The sequence below is a fragment of the Mustela nigripes genome, chromosome 12, assembly GCF_022355385.1.
Source record: "Mustela nigripes isolate SB6536 chromosome 12, MUSNIG.SB6536, whole genome shotgun sequence".
Taxonomy (NCBI): domain Eukaryota; kingdom Metazoa; phylum Chordata; class Mammalia; order Carnivora; family Mustelidae; genus Mustela; species Mustela nigripes.
In genome coordinates this window covers 90,574,214-90,593,815 of record NC_081568.1, presented here as the reverse complement: position 1 = coordinate 90,593,815, position 19,602 = coordinate 90,574,214, and the positions used below count along the sequence as shown (strand labels likewise).

The following is a 19,602-nucleotide window of genomic DNA, read 5'->3' as shown; positions in this document are numbered from 1 at the left end:
GATTATTTGTTCTTTGGGTGTTGAGTTTGCTAAGTTCTTTATAGATTCTGGACACTAGTCCTTTATCTGATATGTCGTTTGCAAATATCTTCTCCCATTCTGTCAGTTGTCTTTTGATTTTATTAACTGTTTCCTTTGCTGTGCAAAAGCTTTTGATCTTGATGAAATCCCAATAGTTCATTTTTGCCCTTGCTTCCCTTGCCTTTGGCGTTGTTCCTAGGAAGATGTTGCTGCGGCTGAGGTCGAAGAGGTTGCTGCCTGTGTTGTCCTCAAGGATTTTGATGGATTCCTTTCGCACATTGAGGTCCTTCATCTATTTTGAGTCTTTTTTCATGTGTAGTGTAAGGAAATGGTCCAATTTCATTTTTCTGCATGTGGCTGTCCAATTTTCCCAGCACCATTTATTGAAGAGGCTGTCTTTTTTCCATTGGACATTCTTTCCTGCTTTGTCGATGAGTTGACCATAGAGTTGAGGGTCTATTTCTGGGCTCTCTATTCTGTTCCATTGATCTATGTGTCTGTTTTTGTGCCAGTACCATGCTGTCTTGATGATGACAGCTTTGTAATAGAGCTTGAAGTCCGGAATTGTGATGCCACCAATGTTGGCTTTCTTTTTCAATATCCCTTTGGCTATTCGAGGTCTTTTCTGGTTCCATATAAATTTTAGAATTATTTGTTCCATTTATTTGAAAAAGATGGATGGTACTTTGATAGGAATTGCATTAAATGTGTAGATTGCTTTAGGTAGCATAGACATTTTCACAATATTTGTTCTTCCAATCCAGGAGCATGGAACATTTTTCCATTTCTTTGTGTCTTCCTCAATTTCTTTCATGAGTACTTTATAGTTTTCTGAGTATAGATTCTGTGTCTCTTTGGTTAGGTTTATTCCTAGGTATCTTATGGTTTGGGGTGCAATTATAAATGGGATTGACTCCTTAATTTCTCTTTCTTCTGTCTTGCTGTTGGTGTAGAGAAATGCCACTGATTTCTGTGCATTGATTTTATATCCTGACACTTTCCTGAATTCCTGTACAAGTTCTAGCAGTTTTGGAGTGGAGTCTTTTGGGTTTTGCACATATAGTATCATATCATCTGCGAAGAGTGATAATTTGACTTCTTCTTTGCCGATTTGGATGCCTTTAATTTCCTTTTGTTGTCTGACTGCTGAGGCTAGGACCTCTAGTACTATGTTGAATAGCAGTGGTGATAATGGACATCCCTGCCATGTTCCTGACCTTAGCGGAAAAGCTTTCAGTTTTTCTCCACTGAGAATGATATTTGTGGTGGGTTTTTCATAGATGGCTTTGATGATATTGAGGTATGTGCCCTCTATCCCTACACTTTGAAGAGTTTTGATCAGGAAGGGATGCTGTACTTTGTCAAATGCTTTTTCAGCATCTATTGAGAGTATCATATGGTTCTTGTTCTTTCTTTTATTGATGTGTTGTATCACATTGACTGATTTGCGGATGTTGAACCAACCTTGCAGCCCTGGAATAAATCCCACTTGGTCGTGGTGAATAATCCTTTTAATGTACTGTTGAATCCTATTGGCTAGTATTTTGGTGAGAATTTTCGCATCTGTGTTCATCAAGGATATTGGTCTATAGCTCTCTTTTTTGATGGGATCCTTGTCTGGTTTTGGGATCAAGGTGATGCTGGCCTCATAAAATGAGTTTGGAAGTTTTCCTTCCATTTCTATTTTTTGGAACAGTTTCAGGAGAATAGGAATTCATTCTTCTTTAAATGTTTGGTAGAATTCCCCTGGGAAGCCGTCTGGCCCTGGGCTTTTGTTTGTTTGGAGATTTTTAATGACTGTTTCAATCTCCTTACTGGTTATGGGTCTGTTCAGGCTTTCTATTTCTTCCTGGTTCAGTTGTGGTAGTTTATATGTTTCTAGGAATGCATCCATTTCTTCCAGATTGTCAAATTTGTTGGCGTAGAGTTGCTCATAGTATGTTCTTATAATAGTTTGTATTTCTTTGGTGTTAGTTGTGATCTCTCCTTTTTCATTCATGATTTTATTTATTTGGGTCCTTTCTCTTTTCTTTTTGATAAGTCGGGCCAGGGGTTTATCAATTTTATTAATTCTTTCAAAGAACCAGCTCCTAGTTTCGTTGATTTGTTCTATTGTTTTTTTGGTTTCTATTTCATTGATTTCTGCTCTGATCTTTATGATTTCTCTTCTCCTGCTGGGCTTAGGGTTTCTTTCTTGTTCTTTCTCCAGCTCCTTTAGGTGTAGGGTTAGGTTGTGTACCTGAGACCTTTCTTGTTTCTTGAGAAAGGCTTGTACTGCTATATATTTTCCTCTCAGGACTGCCTTTGTTGTGTCCCACAGATTTTGAACCGTTGTATTTTCATTATCATTTGTTTCCATGATTTTTTCAATTCTTCTTTAATTTCCCGGTTGACCCATTCATTCTTTAGAAGGATGCTGTTTAGTCTCCATGTATTTGGGTTATTTACAAACTTCCTTTTGTGGTTGAGTTCTAGCTTTAGAGCATTGTGGTCTGAAAATATGCAGGGAATTATCCCAATCTTTTGATACCAATTGAGTCCTGATTTAGGACCGAGGATGTGATCTATTCTGGAGAATGTTCCATGTGCACTAGAGAAGAATGTGTATTCTGCTGCTTTGGGATGAAATGTTCTGAATATATCTGTTATGTCCATCTGGTCCAGTGTGTCGTTTAAGGCCTTTATTTCCTTGCTGATCTTTTGGTTGGATGATCTGTCCATTTCAGTGAGGGGAGTGTTAAAGTCCCCTACTATTATTGTATTATTGTTTATGTGTTTCTTTGATTTTGTTATTAATTGGTTTATATAGTTGGCTGCTCCCACGTTGGGGGCATAGATATTTAAAATTGTTAGATCTTCTTGTTGGACAGACCCTTTGAGTATGATATAGTGTCCTTCCTCATCTCTTATTATAGTCTTTGGCTTAAAATCTAAGTGATCTGATATAAGGATTGCCACTCCTGCTTTCTTCTGATGTCCATTAGCATGGTAAATTCTTTTCCACCCCCTCACTTTAAATCTGGAGGTGTCTTCGGGCTTAAAATGAGTTTCTTGGAGGCAACATATAGATGGGTTTTGTTTTTTTATCCATTCTGATACCCTGTGTCTTTTGACAGGGGCATTTAGCCCATTAACATTCAGGGTAACTATTGAGAGATATGAATTTAGTGCCATTGTATTGCCTGTAAGGTGACTGTTACTGTATATGGTCTCTGTTCCTTTTTGATCTACCACTTGTAGGCACTCTCTTTGCTTAGAGGACCCCTTTCAATATTTCCTGTAGAGCTGGTTTGGTGTTTGCAAATTCTTTCAGTTTTTGTTTGTCCTGGAAGCTTTTAATCTCTCCTTCTATTTTCAATGATAGCCTAGCTGGATATAGTATTCTTGGCTGCATGTTTTTCTCGTTTAGTGCTCTGAAAATATCATGCCAGCTCTTTCTGGCCTGCCAGGTCTCTGTGGATAGTTCAGCTGCCAGTCTAATATTTTTACCATTGTATGTTACAGACTTCTTTTCCCGGGCTGCTTTCAGGATTTTTTCTTTGTCATTAAGACTTGTGAATTTTACTATTAGGTGACGGGGTGTGGGCCTATTCTTATTGATTTTGAGGGGCGTTCTCTGAACCTCCTGAATTTTGATGCTTGTTCCCTTTGCCATATTGGGGAAATTCTCCCCAGTAATTCTCTCCAGTATACCTTCTGCTCCCCTCTCTCTTTCTTCTTCTTCTGGAATCCCAATTATTCTAATGTTGTTTCATCTTATGGTGTCACTTATCTCTCGAATTCTCCCCTCATGGTCCAGTAGCTGTTTGTCCCTCTTTTGCTCAGCTTCTTTATTCTCTGTCATTTGATCTTCTATATCACTAATTCTTTCTTCTGCCTCATTTATCCTAGCAGTGAGAGCCTCCATTTTTGATTGCACCTCATTAATAGCTTTTTTGATTTCAACTTGGTTAGATTTTAGTTCTTTTATTTCTCCAGAAAGGGCTTTTATATCTCCCGAGAGGGTTTCTCTAATATCTTCCATGCCTTTTTCAAGCCTGGCTAGAACCTTGAGAATTGTCATTCTGAACTCTAGATCTGACATATTACCAATGTCTGTATTGATTAGGTCCCTAGCTTTCGGTACTGCCTCTTGTTCTTTTTTTTTGTGGTGAATTTTTCCGTCTTGTCATTTTGCCCAGATAAGGGTATATGAAGGAGCAAGTAAAATACTAAAAGGGTGGCAACAACCCCAGGAAAATATGCTTTAACCAAATCAGAAGGGATCCCAAATCGTGAGGGGGGAGAAAGGGGATAAAAAGAGGTTCAAAAAGGAAGAAAGAAAAAAAAAGAGGAAAAAAAAAACAAAACAAAGAAAAGAATTTAAAAAAGGAAAACGAATAAAGAAAAATATAAAAAAGAAAAAATATATATATATATTAGATAAACTAGTTATAAAACGTTAAAAAAAAAGGCGAAGAAAAAAGAAAAAAAAAGAAAAAGAAAAAATTAAATTAACTGCAAGACTAAAAAAAATAAATCACAGGGAGAAAGCCATGAGTTCCGTGCTTTGCTTTCTCCTCCTCTGGAATTTTGCTGCTCTCCTTGGTATTGAAACCGCACTCCTTGGTAGGTGAACTTGGTCTTGGCTGATTTCTTGTTGATCTTCTGGGGGAGGGGCCTGTTGTAGTGATTCTCAAGTGTCTTTGCCCCAGGCGGAATTGCACTGCCCTTACCAGGGGCCCAGGCTGAGTAATCCGCTCAGGTTTGCTTTCAGAAGCTTTTGTTCCCTGAGAGCTTTCCTTGAGTTCCGGAGGACGGGAATACAAATGGCGGCCTCCTGGTCTCCAGCCCGGAGGAGCGGAGAGCCCGGGGCCCCACTCCTCAGTGCACCCTCAGAGAACAGCGCCCAGTTACTCCCGTCTGCCTGACCTCCGGCCGTGCTCCGAGCTCACGGAGCCTGCGACCAGTTCAAGGTAACACCGAGCTGTGAGCTTACTATTGGCTCTGTCTCTGTAGCCAGCTTTCCCGTTCCAATACCCACGAGCTCTGCGACACTCAGACACCCCCGATCCTTCTGTAACCCTGCGGGACCTGAGGCCACGCTGACCCCGCGTGGGCTTCGCCCCGGTTTAGCCTCTGGAGCGATGTCCCTCAGCGGAACAGACTTTTAAAAGTCCTGATTTTGTGCGCAGTTGCTCCGCTGCTTGCCGGGAGCCGGCCCCTCCCCCCGGGGTTTATCTTCCTGTCGTTTTGGATTCACGTCTCCACCAGTCCTACCTTTCAGAAAGTGGTTGTTTTTCTGCTTCCAGAATTGCTGTTCTTCTTCTCTTCTATCTGCCTATGGATTTTTAGGTGTTTGCAATCTTTAGATAAGCTATCTAGCTGATCTCCGGCTAGCTGATGTAGTCTCAGCCTGCTACTTCTCCGCCATCTTGACTCCTCCCCTGGAGCACAGTTTTGTCACTGAACACATTTCTACTGTAAATGCGATTGCAAATGGTGGGTTTTCCCCTTAGCTCAACTTGTAGAGAGGGAGGGAAAGAGAAGGAGGAGAGAGAGACTGATTAGACAGTTGGCTCTGGCCCTCACCTCTGATTCAGCCAGCGATTGCTGTTGGCGGTTGGCTGGGTGGGGAGGCTCCCCCACAGGCAGCAGGAGCAGAGTAGGCTGGGGACCAAGCAGGAACTTAGAAACACGTCTAGTACAATCATGCTTTGCTTCTTGTCAGTGACACAATACGTATTTAACATATTCTCCTGGGTATATTAAAATTCAATCTAATACAAGCCAGCGGCAAGTAGTCTTCCTTTCATTATGTACCCCAGGCAGTCCCTGGAGAGAGAGAAGTGGATTGGTCAGCAGAGAGAAGCGAGATCAGAAAGCCATGTGAATGCCACAACCTCACCTCACTCAGACGTGGCTGCCACCTCCATCAGTATCACAGGTTCCAAGAATTTACCAGAAGGGAGGAAAAGGAAGGTGGAAGGAAAAAGAGAGACTGGACAGTAGAGAAATACAACTGATAAAAGTAAGCTCCTCCCAAGAAAAATTCTATTGTCAAGCTGTTCCCTGAGGGAACGCGTCCTCGGAGAGGTACGAAGTGCACTCCCCTTTTCTACTGTGGGTTTTTTTCCCCCTTATCCCTATGAAAAAAAATCTGTTAATTGCATATGACAAACAAAATGTTATTTCTTTTTCTTGAGTACTCCATAATTGTATAGAAATGTGTATCATTTCCTTTCCATAATTTTGAGAAGATTTTTGAAGACAGTGACATATTCTGACTCTTTAAGAACAAAACAATTCAATTTAAAAATCACTGAATGACAGCAATCAAAGTGCTCAAGTGAGGCAGTTCGCTTCAGCACTTGTTCGAAATGTCATTAGAAAACCGACATATAGTGGGTTGTTATGGCAACTGGAATAGCCGAGTTTATAACATCACTGTAATTAACGTGATCCAAACGTTATTAATCTTTCAACATCACTCACATCCTCTGAAGGAACAGCAGCTCTGGTCCTCTTAGGATTTTTCAGTGGTGTTATCTTTGTAGCTTTCTTCCCATTTTATTTTATTTTCAAATATATCTTCCTCTGACGTGGCTTTAGTGAAATTAGCTATTGTTTCTCTGCCTTTATTCATTCTATTTTGACTGCTATTTTTTGATAAAACTTGCAATAAAATGGAAAAAAAAGGAATCACAGCTAAAAACCAAAACAAAGTCTAAAGATGAAAAGACACATGCATTTAAATGTGGAGAACCTGAGAAAAATAGTAAAATACTTTGCATATAGAGATTTAGTATTAATTCACATTTGTGTAGCACTTTATAATTTTTAAAGCAGCTTTACATATATTATTTAATATATAAACCCTGAGAGGACAAGTAGAATTTTGGGGGTGCCTACAACATGACATTAAATGTGATATGTAAACGTGGATGTTTTAGATTTCACAACAAACCTGTATGGTAAGTGGGGGTTAAAAATATGCCTTCACAACTTGACAACAAGAACCCAAGAACCCGATTAAAAAATGGACAGTCTTCAAAAAACATTTCTCCAAGGATGATGTATAGAAATTGTCAACAAATAAATGAAAAGATGTACAACTTCACTAATTATTAAGAGATATTCAAACCAAAAGTATAAGCCCCTCATATCCATTAGGGTGTTTATTATAAAATAAAACAAAAAAATAACAGGTGTTGGGGAGGATGTGGAGAAATTGGAATCCTGGTGTGCTTAGGTGAAACTATAAAATGGTGCAGCCACTGTGGAAAACAGTATGGTGTTTGCTCAAAAAACTGTCCCAGCAAATGATCCAGCAATCCTACTTCTAAGGTACACATCCAAAAGACTGACAACAGAGTCTTGAAGAAATATTTACACGCTCATATTCACAGCTGCTTCCTTCATAAGAGCCAAGAGGTGGAAGTGACCCAAGTATCCATGGACAGATGAAGAGATGAATGAACAGGTCTATCTGTTTGATTGAAGATGATTCAGCTTTAGAAAGAAAGTCCTGTCACATGCTAAAACATGGCTGAACCTGGAGGACATTGTGTTACGTGAAATAAGCCACAAACAGAAAAACAAATACTATGTGATTCCAGGGTGTGAGATATCTAAAGTGTCAAATTCATGGGAACGGAAAGCAGAATGGTGATTAAAAGGGGCGGGAGGAAGGGGAAACAGGGAGCTGCCTGATGGCTGTAGAGTTCAGTTTTCCATGAAGAAGTGGCTCTGGAGATCTGTATGACAATGTGAATATTCTCAGCACTACTGAATTGTACATTTAAAAATGGTTAAGATGGAGGCACCTGGGTGGCTCAGCGGGTTAGGGCCTCTGCCTTCGGCTCAGGTCATGATCCCAGAGTCCTGGGATGGAGCCCCGCATCGGGCTCTCTGCTCTTCAGGGAGCCTGCTTCCTCCTGCCTCTCTGCCTAGTTGTGATTTCTCTCTGTTAAATAAATAAAATATTTTTTAAAATGGTTAAGATGAAAAAAATGGTGAAGATGGCAAATTCTACATTATGTTGGTTCCCCCCGCTTCCAATTAAAAAAAAAAAAAAAAAGCCTCCAAACGGACACTCCTTCCTTGAAAAGGTGAAGCTTAGTCATCTCTCCTGGGATGTACACTGGCTTTAGTAATTTGCTTCTGGTGACTTGAAGTGGAAGAAGGGACAAGGTATGACTTCTAACAGTGGGTCAAAAGAGACACTGCTGCTTCTGCCTTATTCTCGCTCTCTCTCTCTTTTTTAAGGGGAAGTGGGTCCTCTAGGCCCAGTCAAGCCTGTGCACGACTGTAACCCTGGTTGGTATCATGAGTGTAAGCACACGAGAGACCCCAAGCCTGAAAACACCCAGCTAAGCGGACTCACAACTGACCACACAGAAACCTGACTTATTAATAAATGTGTATACTGCTATTAAGCCAAAAAATTTGGGAGTAATCCGTCACACAGCAGTAAATGATTACTACAATAAATATTTTCCATTAATCTGAAGCAGTGAAGATCTCTGGTATGTTAGAAGGGCTCCTCACCCTTTTTGTGTTGATCTCTGATTTTGCTGATGTTCATGGAATCTATTCTGAAAGAGGTTCCGGGTCAGAGTCAGAGGCATGTCTTATGTGAATTACCTGTGTACTCAGCCTTACGACTGATACTGGGGAATGGGTTGTCCTGTAACCTGAGGGCTGCTGGATTTCTTTGAGCTCTTTTACTTGTGTGGCATCAGGAAATAGGAATGCCCAGGAGATATTCTCATTGAAAGTTCAATCACACGTGAACCAGCGAGTTTAGATATTGGAGGTCATACCCCTATCTCATACTATATTCAAAGAAAGTTTTTATTCTTTGTGGAGAAAAGTGAAAGGTCAAAATAGCAATACATCTGAGAAACATCCAAAAGGCCAACAAGAAAGGAAAACTCAACATCATCTCAAGGTGAAAAAATGGGGGTTCACCCAGCAGTGCCATTTGGGAAGAGTTTCTCCCTTGTTGGACTACATACATTCTATCCTTTCCTCTTCAGTGGAGGAATCAAGCTATAAATTTGTGGAGAGTGAGACAAGGGGCCAGATTCTCTAATCCTGCTACTCTGGTTTCCTGAAGATTGTATTGCTACCTATGGGTATTACCTTCTAGTGTTTTAAAACAAATTCTCTTCAGGTGAATGAACTTACTTTACTGCTCATATTTATGAACTCTGGATAGGAAAAAGGAGCCTTCCCAGATTTCAAATTTTAACACAGCATCTGATATTATATGATAAAATGAATAAAGACAAATTAATACAGGGGCACCTGGGTGGCTCAGTGGGTTAAGCCTCTGCCTTCACTCAGGTCATGATCTCAGGGTCCTGGGATCAAGCCCCGCATCAGGCTCTCTGCTCAGCAGGGAGCCTGCTTCCCTCTCTCTCTCTCTCTGCCTGCCTCTCTCCCTACTTGTGATATCTCTCCTTGTCAAATAAATAAATAAAATCTTAAAAAAAAAGACAAACTAATACAAAATAAAGACTTGAATTGCTTAAAAAAAAAAAGAAAAAGAAATCACAGCTCTCAGAATTTTAGTTTTATTTACCGATAACAAGAATGAGGGAGACAAAGGCTATGAATTTAGATTGTTCTGCTTCTATAATCCACCATCACTTTCAACAACATGAGGGAATTATTTACCTTCATTCTAGGAATGAGGAAGTTGATTTTGGGAGAAGTTAAGTAACTTACCCATGGTTTTCCTGCTGATGTGTACCAGAACTCAGGTCCTAAGTTTTAGTCCAATAGTCTTCTGCACGACTTCTTATTGCTTTTCTGTTTAGATGATGTATTTGGCAAAGCTCTTGAGATGTAAATATGAATAAGGTAATCAAGTAGAAAATATCCCTGCAGTGAGGAAACATGGTAGGTACATAAATTAGAATTGGTTTCTTAGGTTTCTTAGTTGAGGATCTCAAATTTTATTTTATTTTTAAAGAATTTATTTATTTATTTGACAGAGAGAGACACAGAGAGTGAGGGAACGCAAGCAGGGCGAATGGGAGAGGGACTGGGAGCCTGATGGCGGGGTTTGATCCCAGGACCCTTGGATCATGACCTGAACTGAAGGCAGATGCTCAATGACTGAGCCACCCAGGTGCCCCAGATATTTTCAAATTTTAAATGAGATGGCAGTTTAAAAACTTTTTCCCCTAAGTCATTCAATGGTTGAAGAAATCACTACTTGTAAGAGCTGAAACACACAATAGTGTCTCATTTTTGTTTAGCATGTGACATTTTCAGAGCACCTTTATGCATAGCAGTCCATGTGGCCTCTTTGCCTGACAGCCACCCAGGCATCCAGTGCTGGTTGTAAATTAAACACTGGCACGTATCTAGAATGAGCGTCAATACTCTGCACCAAGGCGTCCAGGGTGAATGCCAAGAAAACTGAGTAGTGAACAGAGGGTTTCCACTCTAGGCCCTTAGCAGGCAAACCACAGAACAGACCTTCGTTCATGAAGTATCCCTGTTAGAAATATCTCCTCTGATCCTACTCAAACCTTTGGATGTAACTTATAGCTTATAAGAAATTCAGGGGACAGAAACCAAATTAAACAACACCAGAAAGAAAGAATAAGACAAATCTAAAATGTGACTCAATCTATAGAACAACAGACTCAATTTCTTATAAAGATCCGGTCATTAAAATAAAAAGGTTGGGAGGGACTGCTCTAAACCAAGAGAGGCTAAAAGGACATAATAGTACTTGATTAGATCCTAGTTAAACAAACAAACAACAAACAAACAAACAAATGAAAACCAAACAACCACCCAAAACTATACAAGACACCTTTGGGACAATTACAGAAATTTGGATATGCTCAGGGATTAGACGGTATTGGGGAGTTATTGTTAATTTTAGTACGTCTGCCAATTATCAATTTATTGCTTTAGCTCCAAATCACCCTTCTGTAACTGCTCTGCAATACTGGACAGGCTATTTAAGCCTTTTTCCCCTACACTAAGCATGATGTTAAATCTGTCAATAGAGGAAGGCCATTGAGGAGGAAGGGGGCTCCTCTTCCTGGTTTCAGAATGCTTACCAATCAGTAAGCAGTGGATGCGTGTCTAGGGACATCCCAGGGTACACTGCCTCAGCTGTGTGCCCACACTACACAGTCTCTGGACTTGCATGGCAGTCCAGACCCTGTCACCATCTTGATATGACTTTTCCAGTAAGGACACCATGTGCTCCAGACCTCATGCCGGCAGAGGCATCCAGCTTTCAATGCACACCTGCTCTCCAGCCTGGGTCCCTGAGGATGGTTTCTTGCTTGCCTGGCAATGAGGGACCAGCTCTGGTCTGGGAAATCCAACAGACTTCTCCTCATCCCTTGGCTGAACCTTATATTCACCAGTGAGGTCTGAGCTCCGCCATGTTTAAAACTCTTTTGCGAGTTGGTCCTTCCTTCCAGCCAAGAGGTGGTTGAGGTATATCACAACTAAAAACTCTGGTGGACATACTTGTTTCCCTCTTTTTGGTGTCACTTCCTTCAAAAAGTCATCATTTGAAGTCACCCCCTTTCATACTTCATCAGCTGGAGGAGGCTTAAGTCCCTGCTCCATGGAGACTGCTACCCTGGTCCCTTCACAATTTCATAATGGCATCTGTTTAAGCTCCTCGCTGCTGCTGCTTGGCTTCTGTAGCCAGCCCCCTGATTTTATTCCCTAAAACTTCTATATTCTCGTTTGTGACCCACAATGCTTTTCTGGGCTTTGGCGGTCTTTTTAAGGAAATGGTTTTGAGCACATCGAGAAGGCACTGAGGTGGGAGGGACAGGTCTGGAGCTTGTGCTGAAATGTCAGACGTTTAGCTACAAGCTCATACTTCTCATTCGCATTAGAGTTAAAACTCAACCAACAGAGCTTAAGCTAGAGAAAAGACAGCATGAAAGGGAGTGTGGAAACCTGGCCAGTAATAAAAAGATGGCTGGGTCTGCACTTAGCTGTGGGGCTCATCGTTGAGGTCTAAGGGAGCTGGGAGAGGAAGTGTACCACCACCACCATAAATAGGCTCATTCTATTGACTTAACCATAAAGATCAGTAATATTTGTTATTTTGTTAGCCTCTGAAATTTTTAGCAGTAAAGTCCCTTAGAAGCCCTCAAGTGAAACTGTAAGCTTGTGCAAGGGCAGAGGCCAGGGAAAGAAATTTTAAGAACATACTATACTGGCTTGCAGTGAAGGAGAGCAAGTCAGGTAGGAAAGCTGAGGGAAATGGGACAGACGCCAGTGGAGCACAGTGGAACTACCCTCACGTTCAGAAGCAGAGTCTGTGGTATACAATAGAGGGGGGCTTTGCTGTCATAATTTCATCTGTCCCTCCAGCCACCCCCAGGCATGTTCCCTCCAGGGGCTCTTTCCTTGTTCAGATCTGTCCCAGCTCCAGGGACTCAAACTCAGAGCTGCCTCTCTTCTCCCCAACACGATCTCCCTGTCTTTCACATCTCCACAGATATATCTTCCTTACTTTCTTCTTCTTTTTTTTTTTTTAAATATTTTATTTATTTATTAGACACAGAGAGAGAGATCACAAGTAAGCAGAGAGGCAGGCAGAGAGAGGGGGGAAGCAGGCCCCCTGCTGAGCAGAGAGCCCAATGCGGGGCTTGATCCCAAGACCCTGAGATCATGACCCGAGCCGAAGGCAGAGGCTTAACCCACTGAGGCACCCAGCGCCCCAATCTTCTGTAGATTCATGTTACATTTCCTGAGCCTTTTCTTTGCCTTGATAATGACTTTGAGTTTCCTGATTCCTCTCTTTTTTTCCTCTTTCTGATGCTTCCTTGGCATTTACATGCTTCCCCTATCAGATCTTGTCTAGAAGGTGCATCGTGTTGGACTCTGCAGATTTTTTTAGCTGCTTGTCACCCACGCTGAACTTTGTCCTTGAGTTATTCCTATTGTCTGCTTTCAGTTAATATTGCCACACCAATGGCACTTGGTAGAAAAGACATGGAAACGTAATAATTGGGTCCATTTTATCTGTTTGGCCCTTCTCTTTCAGGCTTTTCCTATGTGTATACGTATATACACACATGGCATTTTAAACTTATATTTAACAATTTTTTAAAAAACAAAAATGGGGTATTATATGCATTGCTCTTTTTTTCCCCCTTAAGAATACTTCCTGGGCATCTTTCCATGTCATTACATGTACACCACTTTATTCTTTCTTGAACAGCTGCACAGTATTTCACCGTATGAATGGTTGTACTTTATTTTCCCAATTTCATATTTTGGTTGCTTCTAGTTTTTAGCTATTTCAAACAATGCTGCAATACATAATCTTGTACATATATCTTTTGTGCACCTGTGTTTTTCTGCAGGATAATTTCCCAGTAGTAGAACTGCTAGTTTAATTGATCTGTGCATTTTAAATGCTGATAGATACTGCTATATTGCTCTCCGAAAAAAGTTAACCTCATTTTATGCTGTTACCAAACGCGACTGAGAGCAGGATTCTTCTCTAACTTAATGCTAGCCTTACCTGGGCTCTCAATGCACCTCAGGGTTCCTACCATTCATTTTTCATTGGTTCTGTATTTTATTGCCTAAATAACACTGCCAGGCCCCTTATATTTCTGAGACCCTTCATTTCATCCTGCCTTTCTGATCTCAGGAACTGACCTAACCTTCTTTTCTGCAGTCTTCAGGGTGCCTGTCATTCATTCTCTTGCTTGCTGCCTTATGACCTTGAGGTTGCTGCTGGAGCTCTCTAATTCCATCTGCATTAGGAAAAAGGCAGGTGGAGAGGTGGGGAGGAAGGTGCCAGCATCCATCTCATTTATCAGGAAGGAAAGCCTTCTTAGAAGGCTCCAGAAGATTTCCCCTTACATTTTCTTAGCCATAACTGGCTCCCATGGCCATTTCTGCTGCAAAAGGAAATTGGGATATTTAGTATCTGGCTAAATAGAACAAAACTGTCACAAGTATGTACACCAATATCGATTTATTGCTTGAGCCTAGACATGCTGCTGCCCAGAATAAAATGAAGGTTCTGTTAGTATGGAAGAAGGGGAGACTGGATATTGAGCAGTAATCCACAGCATTTGCCAACACTATCTATTTGCTAAATACATATTTGTTGAATGCATAGCATAAGAATAGGTCAGCAACCTGTCACTACACTGAACTGAATATAAATCCCTGATTTATCACTTAGTTATTCAAAGTCACAGTTTGGTTCTAAGTTACAAATGCTGGATATCTGCATGCAGAACTGTATCTCTGTCCTGATGGGGGCTACAGAGTACACATCCCAGGGTTGAGTGGCATTTTGTTCTCATTTGAATTCAAATCAATTTTGTCATTTCTGAGGGGCAGATGTTACGCGTCAAACAAGTGACAGATTGCAGCTTTAATTTAAACAGCAAGATTTGGTTTATAACATGCTTATCTTTATTGGAGGAAAAAAAAATCCAATGATGTCACTCAAGTGCTTTCTGGATTAAAGTAAAAGGTTTTTGGGATGCCTGGGTGGCTCAGTCAGTTAAGCATCTGCACCAGGTCCTGGGATCGAATCCCAAATCGGGCTCCTTGCTCAGCGGGGAGCCTGCTTCTCCCTCTTCCTTTGCTGCTGCCCCTGCTTGGGCCTGGTCACTCTCTCTGACAAAGAAATAAATAAAAGCTTTAACAAAATAAAGTAAAAGTTTTTTTAAATGATGAAGGAAGCAGAGGACAACTGGATACTTATGGGTCCCACGAAAGAATGGAGAAGATGCTGGTGATCGGCCCTGTTTGTTTGGATTTGGGACAACAGTACTAGTGGCAGGGACAGGACTAAGGTAGTGGTGGCAGCTAAGAGAGGGAAATCATCGTGGTAAGAGGGTGAGGATGTGGACAGAGGGAGAGGAGAGTCAGTAGAAAGTGGAATTCACGTTCTCCAGGTCCTTTGTCACAACGAGAATGTGTGTCTGTCTTCGTCTGTCCTCGTCACCTGTTTGATTCTCACATCAGCTGAACAGTCATGTCTGAGACCGAGAGTTACATCACAAAGGACAATCAGAACACCAGAGTTGCACAGTCTCTAACTTTGGGCAGCGTATCCTTTGATTTCATCTTTTCCTTCTTTATTGAGGCTAAAATACATCCACTAAAAGTGCATGCAGGGCTTAAATCTTAAGTGCACTGTTTGGGGAATTTTCACATACGCCTGGAACCACCTCCCAGACTAAGACACAGAATATCCCTTTGGGTCCTAGAGTCACAAAGAAGTTCAGGAGTTTAAGGTCTAACCAGTGTATTTTACCTTTTTAAAATCTCTATTAAGAGAACTCACAAACTCAAAACAGGCTCAGGCAGCCCAAGTAAGCGAGTGGAACAGATGGGGTGGACGCTGCCATGGTTAACTGAAAGTGACGATGGGCTTCTAATTTTTTGCTATCAGAAACACTTCTTATGAATAGTTATGTAACTCAAGTTATTTTTCCCATTTTAGGAGACTTCCTTAGGATAGATCTCAAGGGATATACTTATAAGATTAAAAAATAAGTAAAATCATTTAAAAAACTTGTAATATACATTGCCAAATGTGTTTACCAAAAAGCAACTGGGGTGGCCATGGAAATGTGCCCACAGTCCTCCAAACACAGAGGGCAGAGGGGACCACAGGTCTATGCACAGCCACACTGCCACGGGCTGCTCCCAGCCCATGAACCACTGCCACAGAGATAGCAGAGTGGACCTATTTCTGGGAGACATGAGGCCCCTCTGGTGGCTGCCACAGGCAGGAGGACCTCCTATTGCCTTGCTGAACCTTCCCTTAGGCTGCCAGGCAGGGGAGCTGCTCATACCAGTCTTCCCTCCCTCTGCTGGGAGTCAGATGGCCACGTGCTCTGACAGCACCCAGCCTTTCTTGCTCTCTCTCTACTTTCCCTCACACCGGCATTTTGCCTGATGAAATTCTTGTATGCCTCATCCAGGCCAGCTATGTGCTTTGCTTCTCTAAGGACCCAGATAGTCAGTTATGTGTTTCCATTTGTTCCCCCAAGTGATCTACATGTGTGAATTTTTGCTTCTTCTTTCTCAGCATTTGATAGTTTCTAAATGTTTGCTACTTTGGAAAATGAAGAGAAGCATTTTCCTGTAATTTGCATTTTTAAAAATATTTTTAAAAAAGATTTATTTATTTTCGAGAATGAGCTAGAGAGAAAGAGAGAGCAGGGGGAGGGGCAGAGGAGGAAGGAGAGGGAGAATCTCCAGCAGACTCCCCACAGAGCGTGGAGCCCAACGTGGGGCTTAATCCCACGACCCTGATACCATGATCTGAGCTGAAACCAAGAGTCAGGTGCTGAATCGACAGGCACCCAGGCATCCCTAAAGATTTATTTATTTATGTGACAGACAGAGAGAGGGAGAGGGAGAGAGCACAAGGTTGGGGGGTGGGGCATTGGGAGAGGATGAGAGAGAATCTCAAGCAGACTCCCCCTGGGTGAGGAGACCCAACACAGGGCTCAATCTTATGACCCTGAGATCATAATCTGAGCGGAAATCAAGAGTGGATGCTTAACCGATGGAGCCACCAGGGTGCTCCTAATCTACAGTTTGAAATAGTGGAGTTTTACATTTTGGGCACATGGTTTCTGGCCATTTGGACCATCTTACCTGGAAATTTCCCTCGAGGAGTCCATGGAAACCCAGAACTCACTTTGAAACAGCCATCTTCTGGGAGGTGTGATCTCTGTTGGTTTTCCTGTCCGGCAGCTGCCAGCACTCCTTGGATTTCAACAGCAAGGTGCCGTCTGCTGCTATGCTCACAAAGGAGTGTCACATGACTCAGTGTGAGCTCGAGGCTGAGAGACCGGAACACAGCCTAGGCAGTTCCTCTTGCAAAATAGGAAGAGCTTATCCTGTGTTGCAACACAGCCTCTTCTGTGGGAAGGAGAAGAGACCAACATTTACACAGTGCCTACTATGTCCTAGGTACTACCTTTCTCTCATTTAACTGACATAATAGGTATCATTTTCAAAATTCTACAGATGAAGAAAATGATGTTCAGAGAGTGGCACAATCACACTGCAGGGCAAAAAAGAGACAGACCTAAGTTTGAGGTTGCTCATATTCTTTCGCTTCATCAAACTTCTGACACTTTTTTGACCTCAAGCATTCTGCATCACTCGTCGTTTATCTACGCTCTGTGTTGTGTGGCACCAAGTTCATATCCTCAGTGAATAGTAAAGAACTATGCTGCAGATGACTTAGGCTAATTTTCTGGAATTTGAGTCAACTGAAGAATCACCCATGACTCCCTCTTACCAGTGGACACCACCAGTTAAAAGTGGAGACATGTAGCACTCATTTATCAACTCTTAAAAAGCATATCTTCTGAAATGAAGAATAAAAAACCAAAAACCAAACAAAAACCCTGCCTCCCAAAACCCACCAACCAGTGAAAAGGAAAGCAGTAAAACAACCCAAACCTGTAGATAAATAGGACTTAAAAAAATATATATATTAGGGACGCCTGGGTGGTTCAGTGGGTTAAGCCACTGCCTTTAGCTCAGGTCATGATTCCGGGGTCCTGGGATCGAGTCCCATATCGGGCTCCTTGCTCGGCAGGGAGCCTCTCTCTCCGCTTCTGCCTGCCTCTTTCCCTGCTTGTGTGCTTTTTCTCTCTTTCCTTCTGACAAATAAATAAAATCTTTTAAAAAATATTGTATGATTCAACTCTCAAACCAAAGGATTCAAGGATTAAAGGACTCAAGTTTTATGTGGAACTTCATTTATGTTTAGGGTCATGAAAAGGCATGCTTGGCCCTGTCTCTTCCCAATTTGAATATCTGAGTGCTCTAAGTTCCCATTTCCCCACCAATGCCCCCTTGGTATCATGTGATGAGTTAATAAGGAGAAAATATTACTACATTCTCAGCTTTCACATCCCTAATAAAGCCTATGTTTTAAAGCTGTTATGGAACTTTGCACAGAATCCAGGTTTACAGACAAATTAAATACATAAAAAACTAAGCAAGACAGCAAAGTTTAGTCACCTGAGAAACAGCTACTAAATGTATCTCTTCAGTAAGGAACACAAGATAAAAACTTGAAAAAACTCTTACTTTTTTCCTTTACTCTTTTGCTTTTACTTTCAATTTTACTCTAGGCCTTATTAAATAACACTTTTGGCAAGAAATGTACATGTATAATTTAAAGCCATCCTGATCAGAATGTGTTATAATAACTTGACTATGCAAAAAATTTGTCTTTTTGCTACTGTCATGGAGCTGATCTTCCTGCCAGTTTCAGGGGGTTTAGGTTACAGGGCAGTGCTATTTCACTCTATCTTGAGTAGAGGTAATCAGAGTGGGGGATGATGGAGACTACAGGTTACAAGCACCCTCAAAACTCATGCTGCCTGCCTATGCCCTGCAAGTACATGGGAGTCTTCAATGAGAGATGACTAGGCAGCCAGTAGAACACTTGGTTTTAATTACTCCTCCTTGAGCTTTTTCTTCTCCTTCTTCCACTCCAACCCCAGCACTGATGTGTTGTGTTGATAGGACAGCTATCATCTTCTGCTAACTAACCCATTACCGTGAGTCCCACCTCCTGTGCTATCTTCAGGTTCTATCCCTTTTCCTTGGGAATTCCATACCTTGTTGGTTCTCATTGTCATAGCTTCTGTAATGACACAGGATAAGCTGAAAGATAACTGGTTTCCTTTAGAAGCTGGGTAAATCTTAATTTCTCCTCTGCCTAACAAAACTGTGTGTTCTTTATTCCCTTAGTGTGACTTTGGGACAGTCGAAGTTAGCAAAGAAAGACAAAGGTACAAACAGCTGTGAATCGTAAAAGCTCTTACCTCTGCTACTAGATCAGGTCCTGGTCTCAGTATCTGACCAAGTTCCTTTTCTCCAAATCACATGGATGGCATTTTCCTCTTTGGGGATTTTCTGAAAGTGAAAGCAATCATCTCAATCACTGTCATTCAAACGCGATGAGATCTGAGGATGGTTGTTACAAGAGTTATGCCAGCTGGGCCAAGCAAATGTAGCTGGCATGCTGCACAAACATGATGTGTGGACTGTGATCAGAATGCAACTTATTTTTTTCCTTTCCTACTGCTTTTCTAAACTCTGTTCTGTGGGGAATAATCTTCCCCTAATCATGGTTGAAAACTACCAAACCAGTGATTTTTCTGTTCCCTCATAGGTCACAGATATCCTACAGTTACTTTATTTTTAAAAAAGATTTTATTTACTTATTTGACAGAGAGAGAAATCACAAGTAGGCAGAGAAAAAGGCGGAAGCAGGCTCCCTGAGCAGAGAGCCCGATGTTGGGCTCCATCCCAGGACCCTGAGATCAATACCTGAGCAGAAGGCAGAGGCTTAACCCACTGAGCCACCTACAGTTACTTTAAATCCCAACCGGAGATGTGGTTTACAATTGCAGTGTTCAGGTCAGTGAGATCAAAACTCCAAAGCTGCTGATGATAGCTTTTCCCTTCTCTCCTCAGACAGACCTGTTTCTTCCAGGAAGCCCTCAGTGGGGATGGGTGTGGTCCTTTCTCTGTCTTCTGGCACTGGCCACCAGAGGCTCAGAAAGCAAAGTGCACACT

At 41.7% G+C, this 19,602-nt stretch overlaps 1 long non-coding RNA gene across 2 annotated transcripts in view; it reads right to left on the bottom strand.

Moving 5' to 3' along the window:
- LOC132027924 (uncharacterized) overlaps window positions 1–18,898 on the bottom strand; it is a 46,086-nt gene extending 27,188 nt beyond the window's left edge. The window contains exons 1-4 of one of the 2 annotated variants that reach the window (XR_009407252.1): window positions 18,846–18,898; window positions 16,651–16,917; window positions 9,736–9,891; window positions 5,593–5,835 (exon numbers count right to left, since the gene is read on the bottom strand). This is a non-coding gene — a long non-coding RNA (uncharacterized LOC132027924). The remainder of the gene's footprint in view (window positions 1–5,592; window positions 5,836–9,735; window positions 9,892–16,650; window positions 16,918–18,845) is intronic. The other variant, XR_009407253.1, reaches the window with a different exon arrangement.
- Window positions 18,899–19,602: the final 704 nt, after the last annotated feature.